This window comes from Somniosus microcephalus, chromosome 18 (genome assembly GCF_052327205.1).
Source record: "Somniosus microcephalus isolate GS21.2 chromosome 18, FLI_Smic_1.0, whole genome shotgun sequence".
Taxonomy (NCBI): Eukaryota; Metazoa; Chordata; class Chondrichthyes; order Squaliformes; family Somniosidae; genus Somniosus; species Somniosus microcephalus.
This window is the reverse complement of record NC_141004.1, coordinates 79,553,906-79,577,172: the sequence shown is the minus strand read 5'-3', so window position 1 is coordinate 79,577,172 and position 23,267 is coordinate 79,553,906. Positions and strand designations below refer to the sequence as shown.

At 45.1% G+C, this 23,267-nt stretch overlaps 1 pseudogene across 1 annotated transcript in view; it reads left to right on the top strand.

Moving 5' to 3' along the window:
- The first annotated feature begins 206 nt into the window (after positions 1-206).
- LOC147105400 (cryptochrome-1-like) overlaps positions 207-23,267 on the top strand; it is a 91,200-nt pseudogene continuing 68,139 nt past the window's right edge. The window contains exons 1-2 of the transcript XR_015081750.1: positions 207-454; positions 22,295-22,403. The product of XR_015081750.1 is annotated as a cryptochrome-1-like (transcript). The remainder of the gene's footprint in view (positions 455-22,294; positions 22,404-23,267) is intronic.

Here is a 23,267-nt window from a genome sequence, read left to right as displayed (position 1 = left end):
ACCAACAGTCCGACTCCGGAGCGTGCGCACTGCGGGGCCGCTAGTGGCGGGCGCTGGCTTTTAACCGGGGGGCGGGGCCAGCCAGCGCGCACTGGCCAATCGGAGCTCGGCAAGAGGCGGAGGGCGGGGCCAGCCAGCGCGCACTGGCCAATCGGAGCTCGGTAAGAGGCGGGGCCGAGCGAACGGCCAACCGCCCGAGCGCGAGCCCACCAGAGGCAGCGCGCAGGCGCGGCCCGCCGGGCGGGAGAGAGAGAGCGGGGCCATGGCACCTGCCGTGACTAGCAGCGCTAGCTCACCCACCCATCGAAATGGCGACCCACTCCATCCGCTGGTTCCGCAAGGGGTTCCGGCTGCACGACAATCCGGCGCTGAGGGCAGCCAGCACCGTCCGCTGCGTCTACATCCTCGACCCTTGGTTCGCCGGCTTGTCCACCGTCAGTGTCAGCCGCTGGAGGTAAGGGCCGGGTTGCACTGCCGATGAATTGGTTGCTGGGGGAGGGAGTGTGGATTGGCGTCGGTTACCGGGCAGTAACTGAGAATTGTGCATTGGGTAGTAATCGTGCGAAGGGCAGCTTGTGCTATGGGAACAGTTATATAACTTGTAAGTAAGGCGGCTCCACATGAGCTTTGCACGTAGACAACAACTTTGCTCTACAAAGCAATCCATTCCAGCTGTACATCCCAGCATTAATTCCACAAAAGGGAAAGAAATGCATTCAATTTTGGGGCAGTGGATAGGGAATTGGCTGAGGGACAGGAAGCAGAGTAGTGGTTGTTTTCCAGACTGGAGGGAAGTATACAGTGGTGTCCCCCAAGGGTCGGTATTAGGACCAGTGCTTTTTATGATCTATATTAATGACCTGGACTTGGGTTTACAGGGCAGAATTTCAAAGTTTGCAGATGAAATGAAACTCAGAATTTTAATAAATGGTGTGATTCTATGAAGTCACACAAAAGCTCTTTTGCAATCTGCTATAGCAATATTTTTTATAAAGTATATCTGTGTTGCAAAATAGTCTGCAACAGGTACAAAAGTGCAGGCTTACTGATTTTAAATATAATCTTAGACACTGTTGTGTGGTTCAGTGTGCTTTGATGGTTCATCACTGGTATCTCTAAAAACCTTACTCTTATAAAATATTACAAATAAAGACAAGCTATACATAGTGTCAAAGAGGAGCTCAGATTGTAGGGAATACAATAACTTCTTTTGTAAAGGGGAATAGCTTGCTTTTTTTACAGGAACTGGGTAAAGCAGCAAATGAATGTGGTGCAATCTGCACAAGGAAGGACCTGGTTATTCAGCCTGATCTACCTAACTTGTCAAGGGAAGTTGGGGTAGGGTAGTGGACCCAAACTGCTACACTCTTTTCAGTGTACTTGGCTCTTGAGACAGTGGTCCTGATGAAAGGTTTGCCTGATAGTTTCTGGTGTGTGGCCCCATGTCTCCTCCACCAAGCACCAGTCACTTTTGAAAGTAGGCAGTTCACTGCTGCTGTGGAATAAATCCACATATTTGGACAACATGGGAGAATACAGGGAGGATGAATTGTTGATCTATTGAGGGCGTGTTTAAACAAAAGTGGTGAATACCTGAGAGCCAGATAAGTGATTCTAAGGGGTTCAATGATTCAAGCTAAGAGAGCAATGTTTCAGCAGTTTTATAACTGTCTGGTGCCTGAGGTGGAATTACTGTACAGAAATTGCTCCTGGGTGTCTGTCTCTTAATTATCAATCGGTACTCCATTGCACATTAAATTTATGTAATCTTGACATGTTATTTGAATGCATGCTTTTCAGTATATTTTTAAATAGTTTAGTTTGCTTAATACTTTTTAATAAAGCTTCTCTTGCGATACAAACTTGTACCTGGATTTATTACAATTACAAAACCTTCAGCACCTTCATGCAAAGATCCTACCACAGATAGCAACACAATGGGTCACATTTTAAAACACTTTCATTAGATTATGTGGGTCTAAAGTCATGGGGGAGGAGTTTGATGGAGAAGGGTTAATTGGATGGGTGTAGAGGAGAAGCTGTTAGCTGGAGAGAAGTTGCGTGATGTGGATGAGTAGCTAGCCGGACGATATGGGGGGGTATTCGGGTGCTTATGGGAGACGGACTGGGCTCAATGTTTAGCAGTGTGAGTACGGGAAAGGGGCTAGTCTCCAGAGATTGGTTATCGAACACATCCATCCTTGTGGTGCATCGCCTTCTCATGCCAGTTCAGTCTCTAAATCAGTGGACCTGATATGCCTTTATGGCATAGACACCCCTAGTCTCCAACTGGCCATGAACAAAGCCAGAAAAGGGGGGAGGGGGGGGGGTGACGCTCGCATATTGATAACAATAAACTCTCTCTGGTTGTTTATTTAACACGTATATATGTATATAAAAGCAGACTTTATAGTGTAAATTGGATCCATTTCTTCACTTAGCAGAAGAATAATTCATTGTTTCACATAATGACCTTTGAGCCTCTGTTTACTTAATATTTAGTCTTTTTGACCTTAAAGGGACACATCCACTTTAGCAGAAAAAATATATTCTCTATTATATGGCATTAAACTCCAGCGATTTTAAAACCAGTCTATCATCTGAACTAACATAAGTAACAACACAGGAGACGCGGTGGTATATGTGTTGAGAGAGCCATGCAAATTTTCATGTCATTCACCCCTCGGGGCAAAGATACAAAATGCGAGATGCGCTACAGTGTAACGCTGGGAAATGGAGAGGAAGCATGACCGGGACGGGAGGCTTCTGATATTGTAAACTGTGCTTGCAATGTCTTTAAATTTAGTTTTGAAAGTCGGCTATGTAGAGTTCTGACGAAGGGCCATCGACCTGAAATGTTAACTCTGTTTCTCTCTCTACAGATGCTGCCTGACCTGCTGAGTATTTCCAGCATTTTCTGTTTTTATTTCAGATTTCCAGCATCCGCAGTATTTTACATAGAAAACATAGAAGATAGGAGTAGGCCATTCGGCCCCTCGAGCCTGCTCTGCCATTCAATGCGATCATGGCTGATCATCCAAATTCAGTACCCTGTTCCTGCCTTCTCCCCATATCCCTTGATCCCCTAGCCTTAAGAAATATATCCAACTCCTTCTTGAATATATTTAATGAATTGGCCTCTACTGCCTTCTTTGGTAGAGAATTCCACAGGTTCACCACTCTCTGGGTGAAGAAATTCCTCCTCATCTCTGTCCTAAATGGCTTACCCCTTATCCTTAGACTGTGACCCCTGGTTCTGGACTCCCCGACCATCGGGAACATCGTTCCAGCATCTAGTCTGTATAGTCCTGTTAGAATTTTATAAGTTTCGATGAGATCCCCTCTCATTCTTCCAAACTCCAGCGAGTACAAGCCCAATCGACCCAATCTCTCATACGTCATTCCTGCCATCCCAGATATCAGCCTGGTGAATCTTTGCTGCACTCCTTCCATTGCAAGAACATCCTTCCTCAGATAAGGTGACCAAAACTGCACACAATACTCCAGATGTGGTCTCACCAAGGCCTTGTACAACTGCAGCAAGACATCCTTGTACCTGTACTCAAACCCTCTCGCTACAAAGGCCAACATACCATTTGCCTTCTTAACCGCCTGCTGCACCTGCATGCTTACTTTCAGCGACTGGTGCACAAGGACACCCAGGTCTCGTTGCACTTCCCCTTCTCCCAATCTATTGCCATTCAGATAATAATCTGCCTTCCTGTTTTTGCCACCAAAATGGATAACCTCACATTTATCCACGTTATATTGCATCTGCCATGCTTTTGCCCAATCACCCAACCTGTCCAAATCATCCTGGAGTTTCTCGGCATCCTCCTCACAGCACACACGCCCACCCAGCTTTTGTATGTAGAGTGCTTTGTGTGTCAGGATAAGTCCGTCTTAAAAATAATTCAGTTTAGTGTCTGATCTAGGCCACTTACGTGAAGCTGTGACACAGATCCACCCTAATAGTGACCTGCGGCGCTGGTTACGTCAGTAGCACAGCAGTGACTAATATAAGGTAATTCCTTTATACAGTTTCAATCAATATGCACGTCAAAGGAAACATTTAGCAGCTATTTTCCTGAAAGAAGGTCACTTTTTTAAATGGAGTGATCACAAAGTTCAACATACCTTTCAGACACTACTTAATTTAAAGAAAAATCAATGTTCATTCACTTCAGCTGTGAAAGTTAATAACTATACATGGCCAGGGTAGAATCATTTTAGACATACTGACCTAGAAATTCGGGCGTGCCGATTTTTGGTGAGGCCTGAGGAACCCCCATCAAGCCAGCGAGCCGCAGAGTGCAACAGGCAGCTCGCCGGCGACGCGGGATTGGAGATCGGGCTCTGCTGGTGTCGCTACGGCCCTTGGTTAAGGGTGAGGGTGGGATATTAATGCATCTTTTGAAAGCACGTGAGCCGTGCTCGGCTTATCTCTCTACAGTAACATCGGTTTATCATTCAGAAGCAGCAAGCTGCATACCAAAGATACAGAAGGCAATATAACATCACCAAGACAGCTGAAAACTGCCTGCCTGCCTCTACCAGTGGCGAAACCCTCATCCATGCCTCTTGTCACTTTGAGTTTTGATTTCCTCAATGTTTTCCTCACCAACCTCTTCAGCTCTACTCCACCCCAACCTCTGCCCATTTATATCCTAAAGAAACATCGAAAAAAGTAGGAGCAGGAGTAGGCCATTCGAGCCTGCTCCGCCATTCAATATGATCATGGCTGATCCTCTATCTCAGTACCATATTCCTGCTCTCTTCCCCATACCCCTTGACGCCTTTTGCGTCTAGAAATCTATCTTCTTAAATATATTCAGTGACTTGGCCGCCACAGCCTTCTGTGGTAGAGAATTCCACAGGTTCACCACCCAAAATAAGTCCTGAAAACCTATCACCCCTGTCCTCACTGACCTTTTCCTCCCTGGCATCCAGCATGTCTATTTTCAAACTGCTGTCTTCACTCCATGTGTACCATGATGCGCTTCCCACTCTTTAGACTTGGGTTCATTGTGCTTTTCCTCCCTCACACTCCTCTCTGCAGCCATCTGACCTTTTAGCTGCTACGCCCCTGCCCTCTGAACTCTTTTCCTAAATCTCTGCCTAGCTCCCTTAAAAAGTCTCTTGAAACAGTCACCTCGCATAACTTTTCTCCCACACTGCTTTGTCTCCTTTGATTCCCTTCTAACCTGCCTTAGCATGTCTTATGTGAAAGCCACTGTATAAGCACAATTTTTTTTTAAATTTAAAGCACTAGCCAAACCAAACCATCAGTCCTTATGTGTTAGACTGGCCATCACTGAAATCAGTTCATGTTAAACTGGAACTATTGGATAATAAATCTGTTTGAAAAATGTGATTGTTTAGTTCACTCAGGATTCGAGGGGGAATTATACGAACATACGGAAATCATGGGCAGGAAAAGACGCATGGGTCCATGTAGTCTGTCCCATTATCCTTCTTTATATCTTGTAATGTCATCAAAAGTATTGCAATATCATTGATTAATTTGTAGAAAAACTCAGGATGAATTTCATAGTGATTAACAATGTGGAACCTTAACCATCACTGCTCCTTGTTCAATGCCTGGGACTTGAGTTAATGGCACAGTGATAACTTCCCATAACAAGCTGTGTTTATAGAAAAAATAACAGGCAAAGCATGAACTTGCATCCATTTGTTCTTGGAATGTGGGCCGCATTTATTGCCCATCCCTAGTTCCCTGGAGAAGGTGGTGGTGGGCTGCCTTCTGGAGTGAATGACTTGCTAGGCCATTTCAGATAGCATAAGAGTCGTACAAAAGCAAAATACAGCAGATGCTGGAAATCTCAAATAAAAACAGAAAATGCTGGAAATACTCAGCAGGTCAGGTAGCATCTGTGGAGAGAGAAACAGAGTTAACGTTTCAGGTCGATGACCCTTTGTCAGAACTGGAAAAGGCTGTTCCATCTCCAGTCTCAGCTTTTATGGTCTCTCTTCTGATGCCATCCCATAAATGACTGGATTTATTGAATTCAATTTCATAACTTCATGCCCTCTAGGTTGCTAGTCCAGCAGTAAAACCACTACACTAGAGTACCCACGTCCCACGTTTGTACTTCATTTTGGGGGAACTTTGACAGAAAAAAGAAAGAAGTTGCATTTTTATGATGCTGTTCACCTCTTCAGGAGGTCCCAAAGTGCTTCACAGCCACTGAAGTACTTTTTGAAGTGCTGTCATGGCAATGTGGACAAATATTGCAACCAATTTGCAATCTGAATCCCACAAATGGCATTGACATTAATGACTAGATAATCTCTCTATCTCTAATGGTGTTTGTTGAGGGGTAAGTGTTGGCCAGAGCACTGGGAAGAACTTCCTGCTTTTTTCAAGTAGTGCTGTGGGATGCATTATGTCCACCTGAAAGAACAGATGGGGCTTTGGTTTAACATCTCAGTTGAAGGTCACTACCTCGGACAGAGCAGCAACTCCCTATGTACTGCACTGTTAGCCTGGATTACGTGTTCAAGTCCTAGAGTTGGGCTTCAACCCACAGTTTTCTGACTCGGAGATGAAAGTGCTACCACTGAACCAAGGCTGATGCCTACTTGCCAGATAACAAGGAACTGACTTAGCTAAACCCTATGCATGTCCTCCTCTAAGCCTTCCCCAACTCACTTTGCCCCACTGATCCACTATTTGGCCCCGAATTGCATGCCCAGCCAATGGCACCACCTCTTGGCCCAAGTCCCAGACTACTTGTGGGCACTGCCGCAGGAAATCTATTTAGTTTATATTTTGGGGAATATTCATAATTCTGAATACAAATCAGCTTACCTCTGCTCTTCCTTGAAAAATCCTTTATTTTAAACATTGTATTAAGTGTGCAGATTGCAGTTAACTGCTGAATTATTACTGCTACAATCCTGTCCGTGCATATAAAGTCTGATGGCTGTTTCAGAATATATTTTCAATCATTAATCCAGCTGACCAAAATTGCACAGAATTGTGCAAAATATTATGCAATGACAAAGCATTTGGCAGCACTAATACATTGTATCTTCATATAAAAAGAGCACAATAAGCACCACTTTGTTTGAATAATGCATTAAAATTTGAAAAGGTGACCAGGATCTCCCAATTCAGGGGTTAAAATGAACAATTTGAGATATTGATAGTACTGATATTGACAGTTTTACTGTTTGTCAGAAGTTCCTGCTGTCATGTCCACTCTGGTTACCAAACGACTTGAAAGTAAGGCGGTGAGTCAACGTAAGGTGATTCTATAATGTGGACTGCAGTAATAGTAACAATGTACTTTCAATCATATTGCACTTGATTTAAGTGATCAGGAATATATTTCACCAAAATAATGCCAGTCTTGATCTAGAATGATTGAAGTGCTAAATGTAAATACTGCAGGATGGCTTGGAATCCTTCTCTGCCACGTACTTCACCAGGAGCATGGCCAGAAGGGGCTCAGAAAATCAAATCAAATCAACTTTTATTGTCATTGTTAGTGCACAAGTGCAGTACAACGAAATGTAGGCTTGTGGCTCCCGAGAGTGTACAATTTGGATTAGGACACTTAAACATTTCAACATACATTTGTACATATATATTAGCATAAATATGACCATAATAAAGTGCATCGGCAGATGTGCAGGCTTTAGTGTTTATTTGTGGAGTTCAGTAGGATGACAGCCCTGGGAAAGAAGCTGTTCCTAAATCTGGTCGTATGGGTGCGAATGTATCTGTAGCGTCTTCCAGATGGTAGGAGGGCGAACAGACTGTGGCTGGGGTGGGTAGGGTCTTTGATGATGGACCGTGCCCTCCAAAAGGAAGTATATTTAATATTCTTTTGATTTCACTGGGATGAGCAGTAACATATCAGGCTCCCCTCCCCTTTCCCCAACTGCAATGACCTCCCGACCACTTGCCTACCTGCCAGGGACAGTTCCATCGAGCAGTTGGCGCTGCCTGCTAGGTTTCTCCTGGAGACTGGCGTGAAGCCCAGGGGTTCCAATCTCCCAGGGCTCATGATGCTGAGGGCTGGATGGCTTCCAGCCTTCCTCTGCCCCACCCGTTCGACTTCCACCGGGAGTTAAAAGCGGGGCTATTCACGTTAAGACATTGGCCCAGAACTTGGTGTCGGGGGCTTGCCACGCGTGCAAGCCCCCGATGTGCGCTCACCCTGCGCGCCAACATCTGAAACCTGGCCTGCAGTGGATTTCCTGTCAGTGGCCAGGTTCTGATGTCGGCGCGCTGTGCTAACCTGACCCAGCGGCGTAGTTAGTGCGATGTGCCGGCTGGGATCAGGTGAGCACTGTTCAGCCAATCAGGGGAGGGGAAACTTCATTCATAAGTTTGAGAGTAAGAACTGTCAAACTCATGAGAAGTACTGCACCCCAAAACACCACTAAAACTTTAAATAAAATTTTAAAAAACATCCCAATCATTAAATTAAGTATAAATAAGTTTAAAAAAATAATTTAAACAATTTTTTTTGAAAAAAATAATTTTTTAATAAAAAGGGTCTAAAACTAAACTTACCTTATTGTAGATTGTTTAAAATAATAAACCTGTGAAAAAAAAATTTCTAAATTACACTAAAACACCACTTACCTGTAAAAATAAATACTTACGTGTGCTTTTTACAAGCGTAAAGACCGGAGGCCTTTACACATGCGCAAATCCCCCAAAACACAGGAAATCCAAGACGCACGCGCTGCCCCCTACAGCGCACGCGCTAGCCTCTTCAACTCTCGGGTGAGAGGAGAGGAAATGCCGGTTTTCAGCGCATGCGCTGTGCATGCTGAAAACCGGCATTTCCTCCGGCCAGACGCGTGAGTACCCCTTCCGTACTCACACGTTTGGGGAGGAATTACTGCCCCAATATGATGTCACATGTTGTGCTGTCACATGTTTGGCTATCAGCTGTGTTTTCACCCTTCCAAAAATGTGCTATTATCTGGGGGTACTTGGCAAAGATTGTATAGAATCATAGAATGGTTACAGCATGGAAGAAGGCCATTCGGCCCGTCAAGCCCGTGCCGACTCTCAGCTAGGCCCACTCCCCCGCCCTTTCCCCATAGCCTTGCAGATTCCTTTCCTTCAGATACTTATCCAACTCCAATGAAAGCTACGATTGAGTCTGCCTCCACCACCCTTTCAGGCAGTACATTCCAGATCTTAACCACTTGCTGCATAAAAACGTTTATTTCTTGCTTCGCCTTTGGTTCTTTTGCCAATCACCTTAAATCTGTGTCCTCTGGTTCTCGACCCTTCCGCCGATGGGAGCAGTTTCCCTCTATCTACTCTGTCCAGACCCCTCATGATTTTGAGCATCTCTATCAAATGGACCTCTTGCTTGACTAGTTTAATGGATTGATGTGTAATTCTAAAAATGTTCTGTGGAATAAGTTTTATATAATGGGTATTTAAAAAAAAAAAAAACACATGACAACTAAAACACTTCTTATAAATCAGAAAAAGACAATTGTATGCATGAATGTTCAAAGTACTTACAGCAGTGAAGACTAAAAAAGGAATTCTCAGAAGATGACGTTTGTTGAGGTTTCGCCGCCTCTCGGCTAAAAGGTTTCCCCGCCTCCCCGGGGTAGGGGTCTTTCCGCCCCTCGGTTTGCCGCCACACGGCTTAGGGAATGCCCTGCCCCTAACTGCAGTTTACTTTTTAACCGCCTTCAATTAAAGGTGTCTTTTTATAGTTCTTTTATACGTCGATTCTGACTTAACGTCTCGCCAACAATTAACCTCTAATTTTACAGGTGGTAATTAAAACATACTCACCCGTCTTAGGTTAAGTTGTCCGAGAGTCTTGTTCAGATCGCTTATCCCATCCTCGTCGCCAATTGATGTAAGACCCCCAAAGTGCGGACCAAGTGATATACAAGGTCGACGACACCGGCTTGTTGTAAGAAAGACCGACCCAATAATTGAAGTCAAAACGGTTTATTCAGGCCTGGGGGGAGAATGCTCTTGCGTCCCCACACAAGGCTACACACTCCACCGAACCTCTTGAGATTCACACAGTTACACACATTTTGCAAGACCTCCTACTTCAGAGATCCAATCGATTTAAAAGTCTATACATTAATCACTAACTAGGTGTGCCTAACTCATGCAAAATAACCTAAAGGATAAGTTTCACTTTTACTGAAGGGGCATGTAGACCCTCTGATTTCTTGGAAATTGTTAAGTCTGTGTGTTATATTGAGAATTACTACACAGACCACAAGAGTAAACTTTAACAGGTCTTTACTAGTTGAAGGTCAGGGCGGAACTGCCCAATAAATCATTACACAGCACTTATATACCGGTGTGGTCACCACCGGTATTACAGTATACAGCAGCCAAGATAAAGTAGTGCAACTCTTAAAATAGTTCTCTTAAAGGTGGAACGGTTACATAACCTAAAAAGGGAGGATTGTAGTGTAACAGTACATCTTCCCATTAAACATAACATCATAACATATATACACAACTTAATTTAACAACAGTTCACAGATTCAGTCTATCTGGAGGCTTCCTGACTCGGTCCGGATAACGCCTCGGTGGTGTAGTAGTTTTCGGTGGTGTAGTAGTTTTCGGTGGTGTAGTAGGTCCTTTTGACAAGGTCGATTCGGCTTGAATGTCAGTGTCGGGTTCATCGGGTTCATCTGGTTCCAGTATCACCGGATCGGAGGTAGATACTATGGGTATCTCTGCTTCATCATTAGGCGTATAGAGTTGTGGTGTAGGTTGTCCCTTTTCAGATGACGCTATGATCTGGTCAGCATGGCGCCTTATTATGCTTTCACCAATGTCCACGGTATACATCAGCGGTCCTAGTCGTGTGCAAATAGTTCCAGGCTGCCATTTCTCGGTACGGTAGTCCCGGGCCAAAACTTGTTGACCTATCTGGAAGGTTCTAGTTGGCCTTTCATTCATGCCTTGAAATTGCCGGTTCTCTACGTCCCTTCTGATGTTTGGCTTGATCAAATCCAGCCGGCATCTTAGACTTCTATTGAAAAACATCATGGCGGGAGTTTGGTTTGTGACCGCATGTGTTGCATTCCTGTACGCCAACAAGAAGTTATCTACCTTATGTTGTAGATTTATGTCTTCATTACCCATGGCCTTTATGGCCTTCTTGAAGGTCTGGACGAACCTTCCAGCTAATCCATTGGTGGCGGGATGGTATGGGGCGGACGTGTAGTGCTTAACCCCATTGTTTTTTAAGAACTTCCTGAATTCTTCGGACACAAATTGCGGTCCATTATCAGAACAGATCTGTTCCGGCAGCCCATTCCTGGCGAATATGGTCCTTAATACTGTGATGGTTTTTTCCGTGGTGGTGGAGGACATCTTTATTACCTCCGGCCACTTGGAGTGTGCATCCACCGCGATTAAGAACATTGAGTCCATAACTGGACCAGCAAAGTCGATATGTACCCTTTGCCATGGAGATGAGGGCCACTCCCATGGATGCAGAGGAGCTTGTGGTGGGGCGTTTTGGACCTTCTGGCATCCTGAACAGCTCTTGGTCATTTCTTCGATGTTTCCATCGATACCTGGCCACCACACGAACGCTCTGGCTAGGTTCTTTATTTTCACTCCACCCAGATGCCCCTCGTGAAGCTCCTTTAGCACTTTTTGCTGGAGTTTGGGTGGAATCACCACTCTGGATCCACACATCAAAGTTCCTCGGCACACTGACAGCTGTTCTCTTCTTTGCGAAAATGCTGGCAACAGTGGTTCGCCATGTGCTGGCCATCCCTTCACCGTTAAATCGTAGACTCGTGAGAGAGTTGGGTCATTTCTTGTTTCCTTTTCGATCGTAGAATTTGTTACTGGTAGACATTCCACTATGGTTGAGTGGAACATCTCCACTGGGTCCACTGTAGGCGCCTCTTCTACTGTTGGCAACGGTAGGCGTGATAACCCGTCAGCATTCCCATGCTGTTTTGATCTTTTGTATTCTATGTCATATTGGTGTGCCCCTAGGAAAAGGGACCACCTCTGTAGCCTTTGCGCTGTCATAATGGAAACGCCCTTTTTAGGGTTGAATATGGATACCAACGGCTGGTGGTCTGTCAGCAGTGTAAACTTCTGGCCCTGCAGGTAATGATGAAACTTCTTTACTCCCCACACCAGGCTGAGAGCCTCCCTATCTATCTGAGCATAGTTGCGCTCAGCGGAGGTCAATGATCTGGATGCAAATGCGACTGGCCTTTCCGAGCCATTTGGCAACTTGTGTGAGAGTACTGCTCCAATACCATAAGGAGAAGTATCACAAGCTAAACGAATAGGTAGCGTTGGGTTGAAGTGAGCCAACACTTCCTCAGAGGTGATCAATGCCTTGCTTTTGCGAAAGGCCTTCTTACGGTCCTCGCTCCACTTCCATGGTACTACTTTCTGCAAAAGAGCATTCAGCGGGTGCAGCACCGTGGATAGATTTGGCAGAAACTTATGGTAATAGTTAATCAACCCTAGGAACGATCTCAACTGGGATATATTTTCCGGAGCGGGAGCCTTCACAACAGCTTCGATCTTGTCAGGTGACTTGTGCAGCCCCTCCTGGTCAATGACATGACCACAGTACGAGATCCGTTCCTGAAAGAACTCACATTTCTGGCGATTAACTCGAAGGCCATATTCCTTCAACCTGGTGAGCACCAGTTTCAAATTTACAAGGTGTTCCTCATCGTCATCTCCTGTAATCAGGATATCGTCCAAGTAACATTGAGTGCTTGGAATTCCCTGTAATACCTGTTCCATGGCCCTCTGCCAAATTGCCGGAGCCAAAGCCACTCCAAAAACCAGCCTATTATATCGATACAAGCCTCTGTGCGTGCTGATTGTGAGATACTGGCGCGACTCTTCCTCAACTTCCATCTGTAAGTACGCTTGCGCCAGGTCTATCTTGGTGAAGCGTTTCCCGCCAGACAATGAAGCAAAGATATCTTCAATCCGCGGAAGCGGGTATTGCACCGTGTGAAGCACCGGATTAACTGTGATCTTGAAGTCTCCACAGATGCGGACCTTCCCCGGTTCCCCTGGCTTGTTACTCGATGAACGCTTCATGACTGGCACAATGGGCGCGGCCCACTCACTCCAGTCCACCTTAGACAGTACTCCTGAACGTTCCAGCCCTTCCAGTTCAGCTTCCACAGCAGGTCGTATCGCATACGGTACCAGTCTGGCTTTGAAAAATTTTGGGTTTGCATGTTCTGCAATCTTGATTTTTGCCTTAATTCCTCTGTGTTCCCAGTCCCTGTTGGAACACCTCTTTAGCCTCATCCAATATTCTGGACAATCGTTCAGGTTTGACATCTTTCTTTCCGGAATCTACCGTTATTGCGTTTAGGGAGTGCCAGTCCATATTTATTTTCCTGATCCACTCCCGTCCCAGAAGTGGTGGACCTCCCTCAGGTAGTACATATAAGTCCATTCCTTGGTGTTCTTTGCCCTTGTGTATCACCTTGACTTTTATCTTTCCGATGGGGTATACTTTCTGCCCCGTGTATGTCTGCAATACTATCTCCGTATCCCGTAGGGGAATATGTTTGAATAACTTTTTGTAATCTTGCTTATTCATGACCGTCAATGCCGATCCGGTGTCCAATTCCATCTTCACTTGGACTCCTGCTATCTGCAGTGTGACCCAGATAGTTTGTCGGTCAGCTTCCTTACTCACGTTGTGAATTCTTAGACTACCCAGTTCCTTGCTGTTGGAGTCTGAATCCGAATTCTGTTCATCCGAACTCTTCTCAGCCACCTTATGTACCTTTCTGTACTTTTCCTGCGGTGACTTTTTGTTGCTGGTCTTCTTTCCTGACCGGCATACTTTAGCTATGTGACCAAGCTTGCCACATTTTCTACATTCCTGGTTTTTAAACCAGCATTGGTTCTTATCGTGTGTTGTCTTCCCACAACGATAACATTTCGTTGTACCCGAAGCCATTTGATCTACGCTGAGTACCGCTGCCTTCAGCTGCATTTCCGCGGTGCCTCTCGCTGCGGCTTCGTGCGATGCTGCAATAGTGACAGCCTTATCAAGTGTAAGATCATTCTCTTCAAGCAACCGCTTTTGTGTTCCTTCTTTCGACAATCCACACACGAATTTTTGTCTCAGTGCCTCTGTCAGGCTTTCCCCAAACTGACAGTAATCGCTAGCTTGCGCAGTTCAATTAAATACTCCGCGTTGCTTTCCTCTTTCAGTTGCGTTCTCGCATAAAATTTAAATCGTTCCGCTAACATCAGCGGTGTGGGGTTCAAATGATTCTTCAGGACAGCAACAATATTAGCGAAAGTCTGATCCGCCGGTTTAGCTGGTGATAGAAGATGCTTCAATAGCCCGTATGTCTTCGCACCCATTGAGTTTAGTAAGGTTAGTGCTTTATCTTCATCTGATATTTTATTTGCCTTACAATATATCTCTATGCGTTCTACATACGTGGCCCAATCTTCAACATCGGGGTCGAAATCGTTGATGTTACCACGCTTAGGCATCCTCGCGATCTTCTTGAGAAACAAAAGAATTATTTTTATTTTATTTTATTTTTTACAAAATGGCGGTTTCCCGCACTTGTCTTCTTCCCCCGCCTCCGAAAATGGCGGCTTCCCGCGTTTGCCTTTCTCCCCCGCTGGCTGTAATGGCGATTGCCGATTTGCTGCGTTCGCCCTCCCCCAGCGGTTTTCAAATCGTGCCTCCCAGCCCCTCTTGCAGTCCGGTCCTTTCCCCCCCCGGCTGCGGCTGAGTTCTCTGCGTTTTTTTTAAAAATTTTCTCCTGTGCCTTACGCTGACCCGGTCGCTGCGCCTCGTGGCCTCGGTAGCTGCCCGGCCTTTTTCCCCGGTCGCGGTCGAGCTCTCTCTCTCGACGCTGTTGCGTCTCCCAGCCCGCTTGCAGCCCGGTCTTTCGTACCGGCTGCGTTTGCGTTTGCTTCCGTGCCTTACGCTGCCCCAATCTCAGCGCCTCTGGCCCCGACTTCTGTCTGGCTCCTTTCCCCGGCCGTGGTCGAGTTCTCCGCCCTTATATCCTCCGTTTTTTTTTATTTTCTCCCCTACTCACAGTCAACGTGGCCGACTTGCTTCTCGTCGCTGATCGGCTCACCCACCACCGTGATAGAAGGGACGATCACTGCCTGTTGCTGATGGAAGGCTTTGTGTCAGAATTCTTCCTTCTTCCTTTGCTCTGCAGACCCGAGTCTTTTCTCAGCAGAATGATGAGGGCGGATGCCTCCTCTCGACGCCCGTTAAACTGCCTTGGATGTATCTCTGCCGCAGGGTAAGATCGTACTCGTCGCCATTGTTAAGTCTGTGTGTTACATTGAGAATTACTACACAGACCACAAGAGTAAACTTTAACAGGTCTTTACTAGTTGAAGGTCAGGGCGGAACTGCCCAATAAATCATTACACAGCACTTATATACCGGTGTGGTCACCGTCGGTATTACAGTATACAGCAGCCAAGATAAAGTAGTGCAACCCTTAAAATAGTTCTCTTAAAGGTGGAACGGTTACATACACTACAGAAATGAGTCATCCAGGTCATGTGATTTCAGGGAAACGAGTCATTCCCTTTCTGGTCCCTACTAAGTTTTGTTTCTTCAGAAAAGGGTCATGCCAGTATCTCTTTTTGTAAGTTTCATCTCTCTAAACTGGTATGGTCATTTCTGCAATTAAACATACAAAAAATTAGTACATTTCATCTTTACACATTCTGCAGCCACATTTGCGTTCTACTAAACGTGCCCTGTTACGCTCAATTTTAATCTCTTACTTCAATGTTAGTTGGATAAAGGAAGTCAAACAGTGTAAATCAAGTGATGCAATAAATCGACTATTTAAAACTTACCACCGGACTCGCAAACTTTAATTTTAGTGTGTTGACCTCAAATTAGTGTGGTCCACTGAAATTAATTACCCGATCTAACAATGTAGAACAGATAATCAGTTCACATGACTAATTTTAGTTTGAATTACCAAGTCACATTGAATGTAGGGCATGCTGCTTATATAAGTACTGTTGTTTACCTGGGGCTTTGCAAAATATAACCAAGCAAGCAGCTTAATAGTCCTGTCTGGCAGACAACTAATGTATGTGTATAGCTAATCCTTTTACTACTAAGCTGAAGGGACACGCTGATGCTTTACTTAGAAGTGCAAGCCAAGTGGGAGGAGCCAAACTATTGATTTTAAACCAGTTTAACCTTTTTAATCCTGCTCTCCATTCCCTCATCCTCGGAATAGGAGAGAATTTTGTTCTAATTCATTCATCTAAGAACTAAACTGGCTGCTTAAAATGTTTGCCAGATGTCACTTGAACCTGTGTTTTACCAAATGTAGGAAAATGTCCATTGTCTGTACTGTAACCTGACCAGTTTGCAGTCTGTAAATGTGATATTGTCGGAATATTTTTTTTACTGCCATCCAAAGTATGTGCTTCCATTTAAAAAACCCCCAGTAAATACATCTGCTTAAAATTACGGGGCTGTGAAAAACTCTCGGGTATCGTCAGCATTTGTCTTTTGCTCCTTCTATGTTTCATGGCCTTTCCTTTTCTCGCTACGTATCTTGGAGATCTGGATACAGGCTGATTGTTCCCAACCTATAGTTACTGAGGGTGTTGCTATCTTGCCACATTTGCATGAAGATACTGTGAGCCAGTGAGTGAGCAAGTGGGCTATTGGGTTGGGATCACGTGGGATTGGGGGAGGGAGTGGGCGGACATACAAGCCTGAGGTTGGTGTGTGCAAGGGAGTGAGGGGAGCACAGAGCGAATGTGTGTTCTGGGCCTTGAGGATGGAGCGGGTGGTCTGGGATGTGGGGGCACTCAGGAGGAGAAGACCTAAGAGCACTTGGGAAGTGCTCAACAAGCATGAAATGCTTAGGAATGTATTCTGGGAGTTATCTGAACAGGTGGCAGAGGAATGGCTTGGGGACTCGGAGCCAAACTCATTTTGCAGTGGGATATCAATCTCATTTGTGAATACAACAGCTCATAATGGAATAGGACTCTAAATGAAAGAAAGAACTTCCATTTATATGCAATTTATTTATAAGGGAATTGGGGGGAGGAGATAGCGGAAGGGCTTGCCATAATTTTCCAATCTTCCCTAGATGCGAGGGAGCTGCCTGAGGATTGGAAAGTGGCAAATGTGACACCATTGTTCAAGAAAGGGTGTAAGGACAATCCTAGTAACTACAGGCCGGTCAGTTTAACATCAGTGGTGGGTAAAGGTTTAGAAACAATAATCAAGGAAAAAATTAACAGGCACTTGGAGAGGTTTAAGCTAATTAAGGAGAGCCAACATGGATTTGCAAAAGGCAGATCATATTTGAGTAATCTAATTGAATTTTTTGATGAAGTAACAGGGAGGATCGATGAAGGGAATGCAATGGATGTTGTCTACATGGATTTTCGGAAGGCGTTTGACAAAGTACCACATAGAAGGCTGGTTAACAAAATTGAGGCTCATGGAATAGGTGGGTCAGTGGCAGCTTGGATAAGGGATTGGCTTAAGGACAGAAAACAGCGAGTTGTGGTAAATGGCTGTTTTTCAGACTGGAGGATGATAGACAGTGGTGTTCCCCAAGGGTCAGTGCTGAGGCCACTGCTTTTTTTGATATATGTAAATGACCTGGATATTGGAATACAAAGTAGAATTTCTAAATTTGCCGATGACACCAAACATGTGGGTGTGGCAAACAGTGAGGATGATACCAATCGACTGCAACAGGACATAGAAAGGCTAGCAGAATGGGCAGACAATTGGCAGATGGAATTTAATACAGAGAAGTGTGAGGTGATGCATTTTGCAGAAGGAACAGGGAGAGGCAATATACACTTAATGGCACAGTTTTAAAGAGTGTGCAGGGACAGAGTGACCTGGGAGTTAATGTGCATAGGTCCCTGAAGGTGGCGGGACATATTGAGAGAGTGGTTAGCAAAGCATATGGGATCTTGGGCTTCATAAATAGAGGTATCGAGTACAAAAGTAGAGAAGTTATGCTGAACCTTCATAAAGCGCTGGTTCGGCCATAACTGGAGTATTGCATCCAGTTCTGGTCACCACACTTTAGGAAGGATGTGAAGGCCCTTGAGAGGGTGCAGAGGAGATTTACCAGAATGGTTCTGGGGATGGGGGATCTTAGCTACAAGGACAGGTTGGAGAAGCTGGATTTGTTTTCATTAGAGCAAAGGAGGTTGAGGGGTGATTTAATAGAGGTGTACAAGATTATGACGGGTTTGGATAGGCTAGACGGGGAAAGGCTGTTCCCACTAGTTGATGGTACAAGGATTAGGGGACACAGATTTAAGGTTTTGGGTAAGAGATACAGGGGGGACATGAGGAAAAGCTTTTTTACGCAGCGAGTGGTGAGGACCTGGAATTCGCTGCCGACAGAAGTGGTGGAAGCGGGGAGACACAATGTTTTCAAGGGGAGACTGGACAGGCACTTGAGGGAAATAAACTTGCAGGGCTACAGGGATAGCGGGGGGGTGGGACTGACTGGATTGCCCTACAGAGAGCCTGCATGGACTCAATGGGCTGAATGGCCTCCTCCTGTGTCGTTATGACTCTGACTCTATGACTTTTCACGGCTTCAGGACATCCCAAATGCTTCACAGCCAATTAAATACCTTTTGAAGTGTGGTCACTGTTGTCATAGCTGCAGCCAATTTGTGCCCAGCAAGTTCCCAGGCACAGGAATTAGATAAATGATCCAATAATTTTTTAGTGATATTGTTGTATGAGGGATGAACATTGGCCAGGGCACAGGGAAAAATTCCTGCTCTTCTTCAAATAATGCCATGGGATCTTTTCCATCCACGAGTGGGCAGACTGGATTTCAGTTCAACATCTCATCTGAAAGAATGGAGCTTGACAGTGTAGTGCTCGCTCAGTACTGAGGTAATAGGCGTTGCACTTAAGCACATAATCTAGGCAGACATCCCAGTACTATGCTGACGTGTCGGCCATGGTTATGTGTTCACGTCACCGGAGTGGGACTTGAACCCACGACTTTTTGACTGATGAGAGTGCTGCTATTGAGCCAAGGCTGACATATTGAAGATGCAGCTGTACTGAACGACAAATATGTGATTGGTATTTGCACAGATGCTGTAGACAAAGACTGTTCCACTGTTGTTGTTTTCTCTTGGGTCCAGTCCAGACTAACACAAAAGTATGATTCTGCCCCACCTAAACTACTTCATACAGTACCTCGGGAGCCTACTGTCAACAAGGGCAGACGTCGACGACGAAGTCCAACACCACCTTCAGTGTGCCAGTGCAGCCTTCGGTCGCCTGAGGAACAGAGTGTTTGAAGACCAGGACCTCGAACCCGGCACTAAGCTCATGGTCTACAGGGCAGCAGTGATACCTGCCCTGCTGTATGCCTCAGAGACATGGACCATGTACAGCAGGCACCTCAAAGCACTGGAGAGGTACCACCAATGCTGCCTCCGCAAGATCCTGCACACCAACGTCAAGTGTTCTTGCTCAGGCCAACATCCCCAGCATCGAAGCTCTGACCTCGCTCAATCAGCCCTGATGGACGGGTCACATTGTCCGCATGCCCGATACGAGACTCCCAAAACAAGCGCTCTATTCGGAGCTCCGGCAAGGCAAGAGAGCCCCAGGTGGGCAGAGGAAACGCTTCAAGGACACCCTCAAAGCCTCCTTAAAAAAGTGTAACATCCCCACCGACACCTGGGAATCCCTGGCCCAAGACCGCACAAAGTGGTGAAGTATCCGGGAAGGCGCCGAACACCTCGAGTCTCTTCGCCGGGAGCAAGCGGAAGCCAAGCGCAAGGAGCGCACGTCAACCCACGCACCCCACCCACCCGCCCCTTCAACCACCATCTGCCCCACCTGTGACAGAGACTAGGTCCCGCATTGGACTAATCAGTCACCTGCAAACTCATTTTTAATGTGGAAGCAAGTAATCCTTGGTTCCGAGGTACTGCCTAAGAAGAAGAAGGAAGACTTCATACAAGCATAAGACTAAAGGTAGTCCAGCATCACTTCAAAAGCACTTCAAGGTGCTATTGTTAAGTTTTTTAACATTGGCCCAGAAATTCAGGTCGGGGGCTTCCCGCGGGTGCAAGCCCCCGACCTGCACTTACCTAGCGCGCCGGCCGTTGAGCTGTGGGCCCGCGTGGGATTCTGATCCTGGGCCGCCTCCAACTGCCGGCGCGCAGTGCTTGCGTATCCCAGGGGCGCAGTTAGTTCGATGGGATCACGTGGGCCATGGGCCATAAGTTTGACAGGAAGAGCTGTCAAACCTATAAATACTATAAGCCCCAAAACATCACTAAAACCTCATTTTTTTAAAAATCACTTTTTTACAATAAACTAAATTACATGAAATAACTATTTTAAACAATAATTTAAATTTTTGAAAAAATTAATTACATTTTCTAATGGGGCTAAAAATAAACTTTCTTTAAAGTATTTAAAAATAATAAACCTGTGGAAAAGATGTTCTAATTTTAATTAATTCACCACTTACCTTGTTAACAGCAGGCCTTGCGCCTGCTTTTTAAAAGTGTAACTCCTGGAGACTTACCCTCCCGGAGAAACCTGCAAAAAAAACGGAAGTTCGATGCGCACGCGCTGCCTCTCCAGCGCACGCGTTCAACCTGTCAACCCCTTCTTTCAGGGGAACGGAAGTGCCGGTTTCCCGCGCATGCACAAAACTGGCACTTTCGTTGGGCTTACGGGCGAGTACCCCACGTGTACTCACGCATTGGGACAGTTGCTGGGCAACACCCAAATATGTCTTTGAAACACTGGCTGCTAAAAGTCTAATGGGAGGGAAGTTCTGGCTAAATGTATGCTACACTTTTTATCCTCCTAAACAAAGTGCTGAAACCTTTTTGTGCTGGAGAAGGGGAGCTCAACTCAGTATAGTTCTCGCAACCCAAAGCTTCCCCCATCTCGGGGCCACCATTCAGGCTCCTGAAAACCTGGACTGGGAGTTTTCCGAGTATGGTGCATACCGTGCTGCATGGTAAATCACCTGCTTTCTCTTCTGATAAATTCTACATGTCGCTGAAAAGAGTTGAAACAAACTACTCTCCCCTCATCAGAGTTATCGTCAATCTCAGTGAGACTGACCTTGTATAAATTAAGCAAGCATTTTGGGAGACGTACCAGAAAATCTTATGCATGGGATGGAGAGTGATACCAGCAGGGACTGCATGTGCTTGCTGTTAACTTTGAAATACATTTTACAAACAGCCTATGGGTGGCTTAATTCTTTCTCAGTGCTGTCATCAATCTCATTCATTCATTTATTTATATATATGTGTGCGTATATGTTTATATGTATTATTATATACATATATGTTAGGGCTCACTCTGACTGTTAGCCCAAACTAGGTACTCGAACAACAAATGCTTAGTAAATGTTCATTACCTTCCTCTGGCTTTGCAGAAAGGAAGGTGGGACTGCTGCAATCTGTGGGTGTAGGTGATCACTTCAACCTGTGATAATCGTGTTTAGCATTGTCAATCTCATCACCGAATCTGATGACCTGAAAAATCTATTTGTGTCACTGTAGCAAAATTACTTTTGCATTTTTCAATAAAATGAAGTTTCAGTATGTTCGGTTACATATGGCCCAGTGAGAGCTCCACATCCCGTTCAGCCTACAAAATGTTCCAGAGGCAGTCAATGAAGTGCATTGATGGTCTCCAGGATTTGTTTTGGATTGCTCTGGACACGATGGGACGGATAGCCTTTCTTTGTGCTGTCGGCTTCAATGCTTCTACATACATTCTCAAGTTATCTCCCAATTATCTGTCATAATTGTGTGCCAATGTAATCTAGATGAAGGCACCACAGTTTGATGCAGTTAACTGAAGTTTAATGTGAAAATATGCTTGAATGGTTTTGCACCAATTGAGCAGTGGTCTGCCTACTGGCTGAGTATGCCAGCCTACGAATAGCTCTAACCATCGTGTTTAATTATTCCTTTTCCACATCCGTCTTTCCCCACTACTTAGTCCAAGGGATCCCTTGCACCCTTGGTAAGATTCATGGGAAATGATAAAAGGATTCGATTTTTGTCTTTGCCACTGGGTGTTAAGTGCAGGAAGGAAAATATAGTGTGGAGGATTGCACGATAGTAATAGAACCCGCTGGATTTCCTTCCATTAACTTCAATGGAAGGAATATCAGGTGGGTTCTGTTACTGGCTTAATGCCTAGGCTAAAAATGTGTTATGCTTCTGTTTCCAATGTAAAAAAAAAAGAATCAAACACTGTCTCTTTCTATCCATCAGATTCCTGCTGCAGTGCCTAGAAGATCTAGATGCCAGCCTTCAGAAGCTGAACTCCCGGTTGTTTGTTATACGTGGGCAACCCGCTGATGTCTTTCCCAGGCTTTTCAAGGCAAGTTCTTGTTAGTCATGGGGAAAACTTACACACAATAATTCACACCCCTAGATTTACTATAACTAAGCTTCTCTATATCTTGATATTCCCTTTCAGAATATTTATTTGAAGTGTGTGCCTTCTCGTATTATTACTTTAAATTTGCTGATCCAAAAAGTGGCGATAAGTGAGAATTTGTGAACTGTAGTTCTTTCAGTTAGCACACCAAATAAGTCTTCATTACTTTACTGGCCCCATTGTACATTTGATTTTGCTTGTTAGATCAATGCTTTGGAAGCTTTTCTGTGAATTTTTAGTTCTTATTTTGGAAGTTTATGACTTTTCCAAGACATCAATGCTAACTCCTGGTCTCAAATATCATTGGTATTTAAGTTGACTGGCCCTCAGTTTGATCAATGCCACCTCCCAGTTTCAATATCTGTCCCTCTTGTTCTGGTTCATTTTTAGTGCCAACACCCTCTAATAGTTGGTCTTGTCCAGTGATCACAAGTTATGATTTTAATGGGACATTAGATTCTGGTTCGGTTCCCAGCACATCTGATGTTAAGGGGTTAGAGTGCTTGTTCCAATGCAGCTTCCAACTTGGGAATATCGACCATGTCTGCATTGAAGGTCAACATTGTCAGCGTTGAGGTAGATGATCAGCCATGATCTTATTGAGTGGCGGAGCAGGCTCGAAGGGCTGAATGACCGACTCCTGCTCCTATTTCTTATGTTCTTATACTTCTAATTCTGACTGGCTCTGGGCTTAAGATGAGTGAGTTCCCTCTTCCTGGTCCCCAGGCCAGGAACTGGACCAGCTCCTCTCGTCGACAAATAAGTCTAAGGGAAAGGTATTAAACTTCAAAAATAATGGCGTAC